The sequence below is a fragment of the Pleurodeles waltl genome, unplaced genomic scaffold (genome assembly GCF_031143425.1).
Source record: "Pleurodeles waltl isolate 20211129_DDA unplaced genomic scaffold, aPleWal1.hap1.20221129 scaffold_58, whole genome shotgun sequence".
NCBI lineage: Eukaryota > Metazoa > Chordata > Amphibia > Caudata > Salamandridae > Pleurodeles > Pleurodeles waltl.
In genome coordinates, this window is record NW_027150290.1 from 1,515,793 (window position 1) to 1,534,375 (window position 18,583).

The 18,583-nt window shown below is 45.7% G+C and overlaps 1 protein-coding gene across 1 annotated transcript in view; it reads left to right on the forward strand.

Moving 5' to 3' along the window:
* The first annotated feature begins 3,525 nt into the window (after positions 1-3,525).
* The window catches only part of LOC138278788 (deleted in malignant brain tumors 1 protein-like), a 324,469-nt gene continuing 309,411 nt past the window's right edge, over positions 3,526-18,583 (forward strand). The window contains exon 1 of the mRNA XM_069219306.1: positions 3,526-3,676. The gene's annotated coding sequence lies outside the window, so the exon portion shown is untranslated. The remainder of the gene's footprint in view (positions 3,677-18,583) is intronic.

Genomic DNA, 18,583 nt, shown 5'->3' on the forward strand with positions numbered 1-18,583 from the left:
GTTGGGGGTCCTCCTGACCACTGACCGACGGCAACCTGGCAACTGACGTGAGACATCACCTGCCTCTCCCCAAGGACTTCTCTGCAGCTCCTGGGCTCCACAGCTGTTCTTCTTCCTCCCCTGTCAAACAGAATCTTCATCCACAGAAGGGTGGGTAGTGGCTCCTGCCCTATCTGGACACTCCATCATGGACTGGACTCTGTCCTTTTCTTTTACAGGTCCTCTTCTTCTAGAATCCACCTTTGGGTTCCTTTGATCTGGTCCTGTTCTTGCAAAGTTCCTTTTCCCTTTTGTTACTCCTTGGAAAGAACAGGTACTTACTGCTGCTCTCTTGGTCGCTGGGGGTCACATAGGTACTCACCTCCTGGGGTCCCGAGTTCTCCCAGCTCCCCTCTAATAACTCCATAGCCTTGGGTGGGGGACTTCACTTCACATTCCACTATTTTAGTATATGGTTTGGCCCTCCCCAGGGCCCTAACTATTTACTATAGTTTCTTGCCAGTGCTTGTTGTGAATTTCTACGGTTTTGTACGAGTAAATTCAGAACCTAACTATAACATCCATGTAACCTTTGTTTTTTTCAATGAGTTTCTAAGTTTTTTTAAGTTCTATTTCCTAACTATAACGTCCCTGTAACTTTTACTTTTTTTCAGTAAATTTCTACGTTTTTTTATTCTACTTCCTCACTGAGACCTTTGTTATTTTCAGTGAATTTCTATGTTTTTTTTTTACGAATAGTAAATTTAATTACTATACATTAATTTAACCACCACAGGGCACGGCCTTTGGCCATGCACGGCTGCGGTTAGGCCAGGCCCTGAAGCCAACCCCCTATATGCATTCAACTGTGCATGTCCTTCACCCAATGCGCAGAGGAGGTTGCCCACAAGATCTGGCCTGCAGCCAGACCCTGCGGCCATCACTCCCCAACCACCCAAACTCATGCTGTGCACAGCCCTTTCGCTGTGGCGGCAGGAGTTAGCTTCTGTGGGTGTGAGAATAGATGTGACAGGGTGTATCTGGGGGTGAGAGTGGCTGTCAGATTGTCTGTCTGGGTGTGAGAGTGCATACATCATTGTTTTAGTGGGTGCGTCAGCCTGTGCGCGGGTCTCTGAGTGGCTGCAAGAGGGTCTCAGTTGGTCTGTGAGTTGGTGCGTGAGTGTCTAAGTGGGTCTGTGAGTGGGTGCGTAAGTGTCTAAGTGGGTGTGTGAGAAATTGATTGGAAGAGAGACAGAAAGAGAGAAAGTGAGAGGAAGAGGTTTTTTTTTAGGCTTTAATCTCATATACTTAGAATGAGATATCTGTGTTAGATTTAGCAACAAAAAGTATTTAATATATTTTTTATTTTTTTCATTTATAAAAAAAAAAAAAGGAAAATGAGTCCAGCTTGACTCGAAACCCCATAACTCATAACACACTGAGTTATGGGGGTGTTAGACTTTTGTTTTAGCCCTTTGTGGGCTTTGTAGTGAAAAAATATATATATTAAAAGTAGGGACTTCAGGTGGAGCCCTTAAGGGATCTCCCACGGCCCCTAATTATTTTTTTTAATTGAATTTTTTTTTTAATTTTTTATTATAAAGCCCTTTCTGGGCTATGTGGGACCACGAGGGAGCCCTCAAGGGCTCCCCCGTGGTCCCTACTTTTTATTTATTATTATTATTTTTTAAATAAAAAGCCCTTACGGGCTAACTGGCTTCCCCCGCAGTGCCAATGCCTCAGTAAGTACGGAGCTGCTTTGACAGAAGCTATTGGAGGCCGAATCTAAGTGTAAGGAAGGGGGCAGGGTCTGATATTCCACTTAAGCACCTTGACGCCTGGAGGTAGAACTTTGAATGTGTTGCAATAGAAATCCTACATGGTCCTACTACAATTGCAGCTGGCTGAGCATGCCCAAAGTGGTCTGCAACGTTGTTTTGTGAAGTCTCAATAATAGGTAAGAAGGGCTATGCTAAATAAGAATCTCGTTGAATGAATAGTTCTGAACACCAAATACGAGTCTCCTGAACACCAGTGAATAAACCTACAGGCTGCTTCAAGTGAAAGAGGACCAGTATGGGAACATCGTTTGTTTGTTCTATATGTATTTGCGACTGTTTGCTTCTGTTAGTCTGTTCCTGCCTATTAGTGTGTGTTTCTATAAGCATGTAAATAATTATCTATGCTCTGTTGAGTATGTGTGGGTCTCTTTTTCTCTTACTCTGTTTGTGACTATTTATGTCAGTGTTAATGTTAATGTGTGCCAATGCATACCTATGTGTGAGCATGAGTGTGAGCCCATGTGCCCAGGTATGTGTGTGCTTGCTTCTGTGAATCTACTTGTGTCAGTATTTCACTCTATATTTATGTGTGAGCACAAGTGTGAGCCTGTGTGCCCAGGTCTGCGTGTGCTTGCTTCTGTGAATCTACTTGTGTCAGTATTTCACTCTATGTGCAAGCACGAGTGTGAGCCTGTGTGCCCAGGTCTGCGTGTGCTTGCTTCTGTGAATCTACTGTCAGTATTTCACTCTATATTTATGTGTGAGCATGAGTGTGAGCCCATGTGCCTAGGTCTGCGTGCTTGCTTCTGTGAATCTACTGTCAGTATTTCACTCTATATTTATGTGTAAGCATGAGTGTGAGCCCGTGCGCCCAGGTCTGTGTGTGCTTGCTTCTGTGAATCTACTTGTGTCAGTATTTCACTCTATATTTATGTGTGAGCACGAGTGTGAGCCTGTGTGCCCAGGTCTGCGTGTGCTTGCTTCTGTGAATCTACTTGTGTCAGTATTTCACTCTATGTGCAAGCACGAGTGTGAGCCTGTGTGCCCAGGTCTGCGTGTGCTTGCTTCTGTGAATCTACTGTCAGTATTTCAATCTATATTTATGTGTGAGCATGAGTGGGAGCCCGTGTGCCCAGGTCTGCGTGTGCTTGCTTCTGTGAATCTACTGTCAGTATTTCACTCTATATTTATGTGTGAGCGCGAGTGTGTGCCTGTGTGCCCAGGTCTGCGTGTGCTTGCTTCTGTGAATCTACTTGTGTCAGTATTTCACTCTATATTTATGTGTGAGCACGAGTGTGAGCCTGTGTGCCCAGATCTGCGTGTGCTTGCTTCTGTGAATCTACTTGTGTCAGTATTTCACTCTATATTTATGTGTGAGCACGAGGGTGAGCCCGTGTGCCCAGGTCTGCTTGTGCTTGCTTCTGTGAATCTACTGTCAGTATTTCACTCTATATTTATGTGTGAGCGCGAGTGTGTGCCTGTGTGCCCAGGTCTGCATATGTTTGCTTCTGTGAATCTACTTGTGTCAGTATTTCACTCTATATTTATGTGTCAGTATTGCTCCTGTTGCTGCATGTGCCTGTATTTCTGCTTGGGTTTGCTTCTGTTTATAGTTAGGTTTATGTACAGTCAGAAAGCAGGTAACTTGCATTTTCTCAGGTAGAAGAGGTGGTAAAAGGTGGGTGGAGAGGTGGAGAGTAGGTGGAGTCTACTGCAAACCAGACTATACATAATCAGTTGCCTTGCTTTTCTCTCTTCAGAGCTACAAGTCAATGATTAGAAGTGTTTTGTTCATCACCATTCTAACTGGATAAATATTCTACTTGAAAGCTACAGAGAAAAAACTTTCAAAACAGGATCTACGCCAGCAGACAAGAAACACAGCTCTTTCCTGGACGTGTCTGTGAATCCAGACGGTAAGTAAACTTTATTTCACTACCTGAGGAGACAGCTGGGTTAAAGATTGTTAACTCCAGGCAGTTTGTGTATTCCGTCCTTTAGTGGGACAGTGATTAGACGAGAAATTCAAAATAGTGAGTTTCTTGTTTTGGGGAGGACAGTCACTGCTGGTTTGATTTACTCAAGAAATAGAGGTCAAAAGTCCTAGTCCTCCTCAGTCCCAAACTCCCTAAGATTGTCCACTCTGCGGACTATGTTCTGAACCAGACCTAGAAATGATGAGTTTATTTCACATGATTTTTGTAACATTTGTTTTTCTCGTGGGACTGCATAGGTGGAAGATTACATGAAGGACATCAGCTGTATTTCTGTCATCCTAAGGCACCAAAGTTGTGATATGCATACAAACACAGAATCTAAGTTATTTATTTTATTTGTTGTGAATGTTTTAGTTAGGTCAGAGGTTATATCCAAAAGGCATTTTTGTTTGTTTTCTTAATAACTTTGGTACTGTTTTTCGTATTCCCAAAATGTGCATCCACTTTGAGATTTTCATAAGACGTTTCATGTTGCAGCTGCTAATAGTCAACTCGGTGGACAAGCAGAAACTGGAGAAAAATTAAAAAGTCACATTAAAAATACTAGAGTGGTCGAGGGTCTAACCAAGCAAACTGTTTCTTTCATAACAAGGTGACAGCCAGAGGGCACACTGGTTTTCTTAAGAAATGGGAAAAGGTATGGGATACTTTTTAATGTGACAGATTACTCAGGGAGAGTGGTTCCCTCTTTCTTAACACCCAAAGTCCCCGAAGAAGGGCCATGCAGTACCTTCTTTTTGCTCCCAGAGCCAAAAGCAAAAAGGAAAAGGGACGGGGTTAACCTACCTCGATCCCCAGGCCTTGTGGGGTCCCCTAAGGGACTGTGTCAGCAAAAAAGTAATGATTAAACATATACTTGTATTGATACATTTGCAGATCCTATACCGGCTGTTAGAACCCAGAGAGTTGACAGGTTTTATGAATTGTGGATAAAAAAAAAGTAGAAACAAGTATTTAGGGCGCTGTTGAAGTGCTTGGCCAACAGCCCCACATGGGCACTGGCCACACATGGTTGGTTGGGAGAAGGCCAGTCCCTACAGCCGATCCCTTCTGTGCATTGCCAAATCCCATGCACAGTGGGGGATGGCCACCTTTGCAATTTGGGATACTGGGTCTGGCAACAGGGCATGTTCAATGGTCAACTTATGTTGTAACAAGATTGTGGCTGTGTGCATTAGGGGTTGGCTGTCAATGAACTGTTAAAAGCTGCTCTGGCCAGACATCAAACTCTACAGTCAACCCCTTGTGCCGGAAGACAGGTTGTGTGGAGTGTGGAGTGCAGAGCCTGGCCTGAGGCCAAACCACGTGGCCAAGCAAAGATCTTAACCTTGCACAATAGGCTTGGCCACCAATATAGGGTGGGATACAGGGTACAGCCTGGGCTTTGCAGCCAACCGCCATTGCCCAAAGCCAAGCACAATACACTGTAGGGATTTGCTGCCCCCCACAGGTTGGGTGCCCACAGAAAGACAGGCACAGGGCTTGGCCAGAGGACAGGTCCTGCATCCAACCTCCCACTGTGCATGGCAAAAGGATGTGCATAGAAGGTGGTTGGGAGCCCATCGAGGTTGGGCACAGTTTGAACAAGAGGGTTGGGCACATGGTTGACTTTGATTATGATAAATAAGCACATTTATGCACTAAAAAAACAAGTGTTAATATAAAATTATAATTAGCATAATTAGGTATGTGAATTAAATCTTAACATATATAAAAATAGTAAATCTCTGAAAATATGAAAGGTTAAAGTGACTGTAGGAAAGTACCATCTTGCCTGGCATGTTACCCCCATATTTCACTGTATATATGTTGTTTTAGTTGTATGTGTCACTGGGACCCTGCCAGCCAGGGCCCCAGTGCTCATAAGTGTGCCCTGTATGTGTTACCTGTGTGATGACTAACTGTCTCACTGAGGCTCCACTATCCAGAACCTCAGTGGTTATGCTCTCTCATTTCTTTCCAAATTGTCACTAAGAGGCTAGTGACCAATTTAACCAATTTACATTGGCATACTGGAACACCTTTATAATTCCCTAGTATATACTACTGAGGTACCCAGGGTATTGGGGTTCCAGGAGATCCCTATGGGCTGCAGCATTTCTTTTGCTACCCATAGGGAGCTCTGACAATTCTTACACAGGCCTGCCTCTGCAGCCTGAGTGAAATAATGTCCACGTTATTTCACAGCCATTTACCACTGCACTTAAGTAACTTATAAGTCACCTATATGTCTAACCTTTACCTGGTAAAGGTTGGGTGCTAAGTTACTTAGTGTGTGGGCACCCTGGCACTAGCCAAGGTGCCCCCAGATTGTTCAGGGCAAATTCCCCGGACTTTGTGAGTGCGGGGACACCATTACACGCGTGCAGTATACATATGTCACTACATATGTATAGAGTCACAATGGTAACTCTGAACATGGCCATGTAACATGTCTAAGATCATGAAATTGTCACCCCAATGCCATTCTGGCATTGGGGAGACAATTCCATGATCCCCCGAGTCTCTAGCACAGACCTGGGTAGTGCCAAACTACCTTTCCCAGGGTTTCACTGCAGCTGCTGCTGCTGTTGCTGCCAATCCCTCAGACAGGTTTCTGCCCTCCTGGGGTCCAGCCAGGCTTGGCCCAGGAAGGCAGAACTAAGGACTTCCTCAGAGAGAGGGTGTTACACCCTCTCCTTTGGAAAAAGGTATCAGGGCTTGGAAGGAGTAGCCTCCCCCAGCCTCTGGAAATGCTTTGATGGGCAGAGATGGTGCCCATCTCTGCATAAGCTAGTCTACACCGGTTCAGGGATCCCCCAGCCCTGCTCTGGCGCAAAACTGGACAAAGGAAAGGGGAGTGCCCAGAGCTCCTCCAGTGTGCTCCAGACCTCTGCCATCTTGGAAACAGAGGTGCTGCTGGCACACTGGACTGCTCTGAGTGGCCAGTGCCAGCAGGTGACATCAGAGACTCCTTCTGATAGGCTCTTACCTGTGTTGCTAGCCTATTCTCCTTCCTAAGTAGCCAAACTTCCTTTTCTGGCTATTTAGGGTCTCTGCTTTGGGGAATTCTTTAGATAGAATGCAAGAGCTCATCAGAGTTCCTCTGCATCTCTCTCTTCACCTTCTGCCAAGGAATCGACCGCTGACTGCTCTGGATGCATGTTAGACATGTTACATGGCCATGTTCGGAGTTACCATTGTGACGCTATACATAGGTAGTGACCTATGTATAGTGCACGCGTGAAATGGTGTCCCCGCACTCACGAAGTCCGGGGAATTTGCCCTGAACGATGTGGGGGTACCTTGGGTGCCCACAAACTAAGTAACTTTGCACCCAACCTTCACCAGGTGAAGGTTAGACATATAGGTGACTTATAAGTTACTTAAGTGCAGTGGTAAATGGCTGTGAAATAATGTGGACGTTATTTCACTCAGGCTGCAGTGGAAGGCCTGTGTAAGAATTGTCAGAGCTCCCTATGGGTGGCAAAAAAAAACCTCAGTACCATATACTAGGGAATTACAAGGGTGTTCCAGTATGCCAATGTGAATTGGTGAAATTGGTCACTAGCCTGTTAGTGACAATTTGGAAAGCAGAGAGAGCATAACCACTGAGGTTCTGGTTAGCAGAGCCTCAGTGAGACAGTTAGGCATCACACAGGGAACACATACATATAGGCCACAAACTTATGAGCACTGGGGTCCTGGCTAGCAGGGTCCCAGTGGCACATAACAAACATACTGACAACATCGGGTTTTCACTATGAGCACTGGGCCCTGGCTAGCAGGAACCAAGTGAGACAGTGAAAACACCCTGACATATACTCACAAACAGGCCAAAAGTGGGGGTAACAATGCTAGAAAGAGGCTACTTTCTCACATGTCCTTAGCTTAAAATTCAACAAGTGACACCCGTACCCATTTTTCTATTATGAATCAAGTGATAATTATTCTTGACCACATGCTGGCCACATACAATACCTGTCAAGTCATCCGCATTTAGTGGATGTTACCCTCTTTTCACTGGCATTCATTTACTTAGAAACAAAATGCCTTGATAGACTGTACTGGGTTCACACCCATTTTAAACTTTGAACACAATGCAAAAAGAGGTTGTAGTCCATTCACCTTATCAGGATCAACCGCTTAAAGGCTTCATATTAACTAAAATTTTAAGTTAAAAGGTTGACAAGTATGGGGACATGGTTACAACATTGAAGGAAGCTGGTGCACAGTGAATATTTTCCAGCTGATGAAGATTGGAACCAACACTTTTCCATAGTTTCTCCTGCGTAGCAGGCAGGATCAGGTGGCAGCAGGTAACAGGAGTCACCGGGACTGCTGGAATCAACTTGGGAAAAAAAATAATATTCTGCTGCTGCCATGTTGCTTGGAGCACAATCAGGAACATGTGATGACAAAGATTGTATGCCGGGCTGTGATGAGTGGGATTGCTGAGACAGCCCCAAAGGAAACAGACTGAGATCCTCCTGGCCACTGGATGCACTAAATAAACTGAGCCCAACACGCCACAACCGATAACAGCAGCCCTCTCACGGGCCCTTCAGTTCCCATTTGGGAGTGAAGGAACACAGAGGCAGTGCCTAATCCTGAAAGCCTCCTGGGAAGTCTGTTGAAACAAAAACCAGGTGAAAGTATATTGTTCCAAAAAGGAACTTCTGTAAAGCTGTTGAAAATACCATTAGCACACATAGTGAGGCAAAGACAGAGAAATTGGTAAAGATCAAGGAGGGACCCAGCACTCAGGCGGTCCCAGGTGGGTCTCTCTGTACACTTCCTCACTTTCTCAGTCATTTGTATCATAAGGAGCAGTAACCATGCCACCATCACAGCAGTTCCAGTGTGAGATGTATGCAGACCCCCGCCCCGATGAGAGAACACTCATGATTATCCAATAAGGGTCAAACAACCGAACAAAGCAACAAATTGGAAAATAATGCATTCTGGGGTGGAGAAACATGCAAGATGCAGAAATGGGAGGGCCCTCTAAACAAGTGGACAGTTAGGAACGAGATCCTCACTCAAGGAATTGCTGGTGGCGATTATGGGAACCAGATCAGCCCTGGTGAATAGAATATGCAAGGTGATATTGGGCATTTACTAGCTCCGGACAGATGTCGGGAAAATTGCAGCTAGATTCTACAAGGTGAGCACAATCAACAATCACACTGAATCAATCAATCAATCAAGCACAGCAAATTACCCATGAGGGTCTCAAGACACTGAAATAGCAAAGATAAGACAGGAGCAAGAGCGAAGCAGCAGCATGGGGAGAGCTGGGCTTGGGACCTGCTCAATGGGGTTGTGCTGCGGCCTCCATTAAGTTGGTCATGGGAGGAGGAGGGGTGCTGGGAGGCAGTGGTTGGGGCTAGGCAGGAAGTGGGAAATAACAGGTGGCATGCAGAAGCAGCAAGGGAAAAGCAAGAAGAAAACAGTAAAAATTAGGTGAAAGCAAGGAGAAGACACAGAAAATGGTGGAAGACGCAAACAGAAGACACATAAACAAATTTGGGAAAAAAGCAAGGAGATGGCAAGCAAAAAATGAGGAATAAAGCAAGGAGATGGCAAGCAAAAAATGAGGAATAAAGCAAGGAGAAAGCAGTGAAAATTAGGGACAAGCAAGGGGAAGGCACACAAAAAACAGGGGAAAAAGCAAGATGAAGGCACACAAAAAACAGGGCAAAAATAGGGCCAGGCACACATAAATGGGGGGAAAGGCAAGGAGAAAGCAGTGAAAACAAGGGAAAAGCAAGAAGGAGGCACACAAGAAACTGGGAGGAAAGCAAGGAGAAAGCAATCAATCAATCAAGGATTTATAAAGCTCGGCAAATCACCTATGAGAGTCTTAAGGCGCTGAAGGAACAAAGAGAAGACAGGAGTAGGAGCGATGCAGCAGCATGGGGAGAGCTGGGTCAGGGATCTGCTCAATGGGGTCATGCTGAATCCATCTGAATGGTGCTGAAGTTAGTACAAATACTTCAGAAGACCACCCGTCACCTCCATGCCAGGGTGGAAGATGTGGAGGAGTGATTCCACCACAATAACATACAGATTGTGGGCTTTACAGAAAAGAAAAGATGGGGCAACAACAGTACCAAATTCTTTCTAGAACATTGTACAAACTATACTGAAACCAGAAGACCTATCCTCACACTTCATAATAAAATGAGCTCACTGAGTGCCAAGTGCAGCGCTAAGACATGAGATGGGATCATGGCCCATTATAGCATGTATCATGAACTTCTGAGTAAGGGCGCAAACATAGGGTTGGCTTGCCTATGCATTCTACTACAGTTCGAGAACCATTCTATTCTGGATTATACTCAGGAAGTACAAGAAGATCCTCTGATGAGGTAAAGCCCAACCTACAGTATATGATGATCCACCCCAAACCTAAAGTTCTGTCAGAAGGAAAATGCTGGTCCTTCTGCACACCTGAAGAGTCTTTGGAATGGTTAAAGGGATGGTGCCCGTTGGAAAACAGGCAACAAGGTGACTGGCTGTTACCACTGAAGGGATGGGATTGAGAAGAAACATCCCCCACAGAGGCTGTGACAGTGGAGAGAACCATCAAGTCTCCGAACAAGATCCCACAGTAGGTCCAAGGAGACAAGTTGCAGGATTGTGCTTGAAGTATAGTTAAAAGCGTAAAACTACAACAGATACGGCCATGAGCAGGAGTCACATCGAGACACACCCTATGGAGCCTGCTGCATTCTTGGCATCTAGACATGAGACATTGAGGCAGGAATGTAAAGAGGTTTAATGTCAATATGGGGGTTAGCTTTTTCAGATGGTGTAGTTTACTGGAGGATGCTCTTGTTAATTTGGTGGTGTGGTGTGTTAGGTTGAGGTCTGGATCTATGAGAAAGATCCTAGCCCACATGGGAACGCGGTCAGTGTTTAATGAAGCAGTGGAGACTCTTCCTTCTTTTAATATGACCCTTACACACTCCAATAGTCTCATGCTTCTTCATCGGGTCCTCCCTGGCCCCTAAAAGCCAGGATGGGCTCAACCATATTCCAAGGAGCGCTTTCTATACTAGTTCTACTGGGAAAACAATAAAAATAGCTCAAAAAGACCAATGTATCCCCTTATTTGTGGTCTGCGAGTATATGGTTTAAAAAATCAATAAATGGGGTACTTAGGATATAATGATCCATCCTATAACCCTAAAACGATTGCTGACATGCTTCAGCCCCTATACTATGGCCTACCAGGTCCAGGGTTTTCTTCAGGATGTAAGGATATTCAATGCCCGGTGTAGTGTACATTCAGTAATTAGTGGCCTGTACATAAAGCATGCAGTCCTAAAATCACATGCAAGGTAAGTTTAAATCACTCGCCTCAATATGGCATCATTGTTCCTGTAACAGAAATAACAAAGCATCAAATAACTTTCATATACAGCTTTCGTATTATGTGGAAATCACCATGTGGAAAAGGAAAACATAAGGTAGACATTGTCTGCTCTAAGGGCACTGTTTGATGATATTTGTCATCACATGTGTGGCGCCAAGACATGAGCAATTCACAAGATGTGTCATGCTGTACTCAGCAGTATTACGATGAAAGAATAGCAGCTGGTATTTCACACTGTGCGTTGCATATTCTAGATTACACAAGTATTTCGTGTTCATTCATAGTTATGCATTAAATACAATCCATGCTTAGGTAATGTACTGACAAGTGGAGTTAACACACAAAAGAGGAAAAAGCATCAGCATTCACACTCTCACTTACCCCAGTTGGGATAGTGGTCCTGCTACTCGGGGTGGGGACCAGGCCCCTGTAGTCACACACTGCCAAGGGATTTAATAAACACCCTCATAAAATTAAAATTAAAGAAAAAAAAGGTTTTCCTTACAGACAGATGGGTAATACTAAAAACAAAGCTGACATTTGCGTGTTATTGATGAAATCCTTGGGGACAAGATCCCACAGCCACGTCCTCAAGGGTAGCATGCCTTTCACAAAAAAATATGCGACATAAATGTATCAGTATATTAAACTGTGCTGGAAATTTAGAATTAAAAAATAACAACAAATATTTCATAACAAGAAAAAAAGTGGGGAAAAACAAAAGGGAAGAACAAACTGGTTTGATACTGCAAATCTCAGCACTGATGTAATACGGGTCATGAGTAATTGCTTGAGGCATGACCATGTTTTATCAGAAAGATGTTGTGTTTACAACAAATTGTGTAATTTACAGACATGGAAGTTATTATTTCTGGTCTATATTATGCAGGATTTTGGTCCTCAGAAGGGACCTCTTGAGCAATGACTATAAAAATATCTTGAAAGGCGAAACCTATTGCCCTTGAAAAACTAGCGTATTAGTTCACTCAACGCTTGAATAAACCATACACGGGGACCTAATAATGCTCTTGTTAGGTAGCAGGTGGGAAGATAAAGGTCATGGTAAAGCTGTTACAGTGTTTAATGCGAGGAATTGAGGTAGTTCCATGGGATCTCCTCATTGAGGCAGAAACTGTGCATTTATATTCTATAAATTCAACGTTGTTCTTTTTCCAAGAGGGGCTTCATGTTCCCTCACAGGTTTGAAATTTTCTCTATGATCGTCCAAGACATTTCATTATTGGTATGCATCTTCTCCAAGAAATGGGCTGTAAGTCTAGTAGAGGCCTTTGAACAGCGGACAATGCTCCTGTGCTCTCCTACCCTGATTTTCACTTTTCATGTCATCAGACCTATGTACCTTAGGTTGCACAGACAGTCAATCAGGTAGACCACATTTTCAGAATTGCAGTTTGTGTGCGTACGCTTTTCCCATGGGGTGGGGATGCCCAAGTCTAGAGTTTTAGAATGTTTCTAAGTGGGCACACTGCACATTGGCCACAAGGAAAGTGGCCCATTACTGGTGGGAGGTTCCATAAGGTATTAGGGCAAGAGATACTTGTAGGAGGCTGGCCTGGCTTGTAGTGGGTACCAGAGGTTCTTACACCTTGTGCCAGGTCCAGTTATCCCTTATTAGTGTACAAGAGGTGTTTCTAGCAGCTTAGGCTGATAGAAGGTAGCTATGGCAAAGCAGCTTAGGCTGAACTAGGAGACATGTAAAGCTCCTACTATACCACTTGTATCATATGCACAATATCATAAGAAAACACAATAGACAGAGGGGGTCATTACAACCCTGGCGGACGGTGTTAAAGCGGCGGTAAGACCGCCAACAGGCTGGCTGTCTTTTTTTCAGTATTATGACCATGGCGGTTACTGCCATGGTCATCTGCCGCTTCTCCGTTCCGCCCGCCAGGGCTGGAGACCTGGGTCTCCAGCCCGGCGGCCGTCACAATACCGCCGCCGGTATTTTGACCCGGCTTACGGCCTTGGATTTCCAGCGGTAGGAACCGCCATGAAATACATGGCGGTAAGCACTATCAGTGCCAGGGAATTCCTTCCCTGGCACTGATAGGGGTCTCCCCCTACCCCCCACCCCACCCGAGTCCCTCCCCTACACCCCCCACCACCCCTGCCACCCCCCAAAGGTGGCAGGGCCCCCCTCCCCACCCCGACCCCCAACATCACATAACTCACACACACATGACACGCACGCAGGCACCACCAACACACACACGCACACACACCGACATACATGCCTACATCCACACACACAGTCAGACATGCACACCCATGTACAGACATACACGCACACATCCATACAGACATACATACAGACATACAAGCACTCATTCCCAAAACACGCAACACCCCTGCAAGCATCCACGCACTCACACACACCCTCTACATACACAGACGCACACCCCCATACACCCACACAACACACAACACCCCCCACCCCCCTCCCCTAACGGACGATCGACTTACCTGTTCCGTCAATCCTCCGGGAGGGGACGGGAGCCATGGGGGCTGCTCCGCCGACACCACACCGCCAACAGAACACCACTGAGCCGAATCACAGGACGTGATTCGCTGGGCGGTGATCTGTTGGCGTGGCGGTGGAGGTGGAGCAACCTCCACTTTCCCGCCGCCCGCCAGTATAGCTGTTGGCGGCTCTCTGTCCTAAAAAGGTATTAGGAATTTTTAAAGCTGTATCCCACTTAAACATTTCTTTCATACACTGATGATTAATACTGGGCCTGCTGGCTAGAAGGCCTGTTGGAAGTCTAGACCACATAGTAAAATAAATGAATATTGCAAATGTAACAAACATGGGGAAAAGGTACAGACTGAGTTGTGTAATTTTCCTTTACAAAAGATGAAAAATCAATGAAATGCACACAAAAAACAATAATAACTAGGCCACTACTTTAAGTCAAGGCCACGCATTAAAATGAAATTAAAGTACAAAGAAATACTGGTGCATGCCAAGCAAACAAACAACACCCTTATACAATAGCTTTGAAATTACTTGTGTGATAGCACAAAAGCAAAGTCCTTAAATCCAAACATTTACATACAGGAGTCAAAGAGAGTGATCCTCCCACCTCGAAATCCAAATGAAAAGTGACCAGGAAATGGAAAAAGCAGTGAAAGGAGCCTGCTGGGAGTAGGCAGCTGTGGGTCACTTCCTTCCTGTTGGAAAAGAAGTTTAAAAAAAAGCCTTCTCACACTAAAAAAACAACATAAACGGTCCTTTTGGAGAAGAAAATCCACTCGAAAATCTATTTTTGAGTATTTTTAGCTGCTTCTAGAGTAGAAAATATACTAGTGGTGCATTCGCACTTGCAAATCTTGTGTGAGCTCGCGAGCAGCCTGAGAATATATTGGCACGAGCGAGCGCCAAAAACAAATCTTTCGTGTATGAACAAAAAAAATATATCTCTGCCTCGCACCGGAATTCAGAAAGTCTGGGCAACTTCTCGTCGTGCGAAGTCCCTGAATTCCACAAACTCCGCCAGCAGAGAGGAGTTTTGCACCCAGGCATATAAATAATCACAAAAAGCACACTTTCTGGACCAAGAGCTAGTTGTTTGCTAAATTTGTAGTAATTCAATCCAGCGGTTCGGGTTGTAGTTGTGTCTAAAATCTTTATAGGAATCATCTGTTATCATTATTATTATCCAGTATTTTCACTGTCACCCACGTCTTTCTGTAAAGGCTCCTAATGGCTCTCATAAGATGTTCCAGGATGTCCCAGTTATGCAGCTTCTGCCAGAGTCTCAATCTGTCCACTTTGTTGAATGCAGTCTCCCTTAATAAATAACACAACAAGTGGAGTATTGTAGGAAAGTACCATCTTGCCTGGCATGTTACCACCATATTTCACTGTAAATATGTTGTTTTAGTCTATGTGTCACTGGGACCCTGCCAGGCAGGGCCCCAGTGCTCATAAGTATGTGCCCCTGTATGTGTTCCCTGTGTGATGCCTAACTGTCTCACTGAGGCTCTGCTGACCAGAACCTCAGTGGTTATGCTCTCCCTGCTTTACAAATTTGCCACTAACAGGCTAGTGACTAAATTTACCAATTCACATTGGCATACTGGTACACCCATATAATTCTCTAGTATATGGTACTGAGGTACCCAGGGTATTGGGGTTCCAGGAGATCCCTATGGGCTGCAGCATTCCTTTTGCCACCCATAGGGAGCTCTGACAATTCTTACACAGGCCTGCCATTGCAGCCTGCATGCAATAACGTCCACGTTATTTCACAGCCATTTACCACTGCACTTAAGTAACTTATAAGTCACCTATTTGTCTAACCTTCACCTGGTGAAGGTTGGGTGCAAAGTTACTTAGTGTGTGGGCACCCTGGAAGTAGCCAAGGTGCCCCCACATCGTTCAGGGCATATTCCACGGACTTTGTGAGTGCGAGGACACCATTACATAAGTGCACTACACATAGGTCACTACCTATGTATAGCGTCACAATGGTAACTCCGAACATGGCCATGTGACATGTCTAAGACCATGGAATTGTCACCCCAATGCCATTCTGGCATTGAGGGACAATTCCATGTTCTCCTCGGGTCTCTAGCACAGCACCCAGGTACTGCCAAACTGCCTTTCCGGGGTCTCCACTGCAGCTTCTGCTGCTGCTGCCAACCCCTCAGACAGGTTTCTGCCCTCCTGGGGTCCAGGCAGCCCTGGCCCAGGAAGGCAGAACAAATGATTTCCTCTGAGAGTGGGTGTTGCACCCTCTCCCTTTGGAAATAGGTGTGAAGGCTGGGGAGGAGTAGCCTCCCCCAGCCTCTGGAAATGCTTTGATGGGCACAGATGGTGCCCATCTCTGCATAAGCCAGTCTACACCGGTTTAGGGATCCCCCAGCCCTGCTCTGGCGTGAAACTGGACAAAGGAAAGGGGGTGCCCAGAGCTCCTCCAGTGTGTCACAAACCTCTGCCATCTTGGAAACAGAGGTGTTTGTGGCACACTGGACTGCTCTGAGTGGCCAGTGCCAGCAGGTGACGTCAGAGGATCCTTCTGATAGGCTCTTACCTCTCTTGGTAGCCAATCCTCCTTCCTTGGTAGCCAAACCTTCCTTTCTGGCTATTTAGGGTCTCTGCTTTGGGGAATTGTTTAGATAACAAATGCAAGAGCTCACCGAGTTCCTCTGCATCTCCCTATTCACCTTCTGCTAAAGGATCGACCGCTGACTGCTCAGGACGCCTGCAAAACCGCAACAAAGTAGCAAGACAACTACTAGCAACCTTGTATCGCCTCATCCTGATAGCTTTCTCGACTGTTTCCAGGTGGTGCATGCTCTAGGGGTAGCCTGCCTCCTCCCTGCACCAGGAGCTCTGAAGAAATCTCCAGTGGGTCGATGGAATCTTCCCCCTGCTAACGCAGGCACCAAAAGACTGCAACACTGGTCCTCTGGGTCCCCTCTCATCCTGACAAGCGTGGTCCCTGTAATTCAGCAACTCTGTCCTAGTGACTCTGACAGTCCAATGACTCTTCAGTCCAAGTTTGGTGGAGGTAAGTCCTTGCCTCCCCATGCTAGACTGCATTGCTGGGTACCATGTGTTTCGCAGCTGCTCCGGCTCCTGTGCACTCTTCCACGATTTCCTTTGTGCACAGCCAAGCCTCCTTCCTGCAGTGCACAACCTTCTGAGTTGTCCTCCGGCATCGTGGGACTCCCTTTTCTGACTTTGGGTGGACTCCGGTTCACTTTCCTTCCAAGTGCCTGTTCAGGTACTTCTGCGGGTGCTGCCTGCTTCTGTGAGGGCTCCCTGAGTTGCTGGGCGCCCCCTCTGTCTCCTTCTCTAAGTGGCAACACCCTGGTCCCTCCTGGGCCACAGCAGCACCCAAAAACCACTACCGCGACCCTTGCAGCTAGCAGGGCTTGTTTGCGGTCTTTCTGCATGGGAAGACCTCTGCAAGCTTCATTGCGACGTGGGACATCCATCTTCCAAAGGAGAAGTCCCTAGCTCTCTTCTTTCTTGCAGAACTCCAAGCCTCTTCCATCTCGTGGCAGCTTCCTTGCACCCTCAGCTGGCATTTCCTGGACTCCTGCCCACTCTCGACACTGTCGCAACTATTGGACTTGTTCCCCTTGTCTTACAGGTACTCAGGTCTGGAAATCCACTGTTGTTGCATTGCTGGTGCTTGTTCTTCCTGCAGAATCCCCCTATCACGACTTCTGTGCTCTCTGGGAGTTGTAGGTGCACTTTACACCTACCTTATAGGTTCTTGGGGTGGGCTATTTTTCTAACCCTCATTGTTTTCTTACAGTCCCAGCGACCCTCTACAAGCTCACATAGGTTTGGGGTCCATTCGTGGTTCGCATTCCACATTTGGAGTATATGGTTTGTGTTGCCCCTATACCTATGTGCTCCTATTGCAATCTATTGTAATTCTACACTGTTTGCATTACTTTTCTTGCTATTACTTACCTAAGTTTGGTTTATGTACATATATCTTGTGTATATATAACTTATCCTCATACTGAGGGTACTCACTGAGATATTTGTGGCATATTGTCATAAAAATAAAGTACCTTTATTTTAAGTACTTCTGTGTATTGTGTTTTCTTATGATATTGTGCATATAACACCAGTGGTATAGTAGGAGCTTTACATGTCTCCTAGTTCAGCCTAAGCTGCTTTGCCATAGCTACCTTCTATCAGCCTAAGCGGCTAGAAACACCTCTTCTACACTAATAAGGGATAACTGGACCTGGCACAAGGTGTAAGTACCTCTGGTACCCACTACAAGCCAGGTCAGCCTCCTACACTCAGTGCTTGCTGTTGTTTGTTTGACCATGTGGCTGGCAACCATTTTGTGCATCCAGCCAGCGCGTTTTTGCCATAGGCATGCATGTGTTCTTTGTTTCCCATGCCTCCTTACTTGCCGTTGTTGTTTGATCACGTGGCCGGTAGCCCTTTTGTGCATCCAGCAAGTGTGTTTGTTTGCGTTAGGCATACATGTGTTTTTTGTTCTCCATGCCTCCCTGCTCGCTGTTGTTGTTTGACCATGTGGCTGGTGGCCATTTTGTGTGGCCAGCCAGTATTCCTTTGCCATAGTCTTGCATATGTTCTTTGTTCCCTATGTCTTCTTGTTCATTGTTGTTGTTTGACCACATGGCAGCCATTTTGCGCATCCATCCAGTGTGCTTTTGCCATGGGCTTGCTTATGTTCTTTGCTCTCTATGCCTCTTTGCTTACTGTTGTTGTTTGACCACATGGCTGACGGCCATTTTGTGCATCCAGCCAGTGTGCCTGTGCCATAGGCTTGCATGTGTTCTTTGTTCCATATGCCTCCTAGCTCGTTGTTGTTGTTTGGCTATGTGGCTGGCAGCCATTTTGAGCGTCCAGCCAGTGAGTTTTGCCATAGGCATGCAGGTGTTCGTTGTTCTCCATGCCTCCTTGTTCTATGTTGTTGTTTGACCATGTGGCTGGC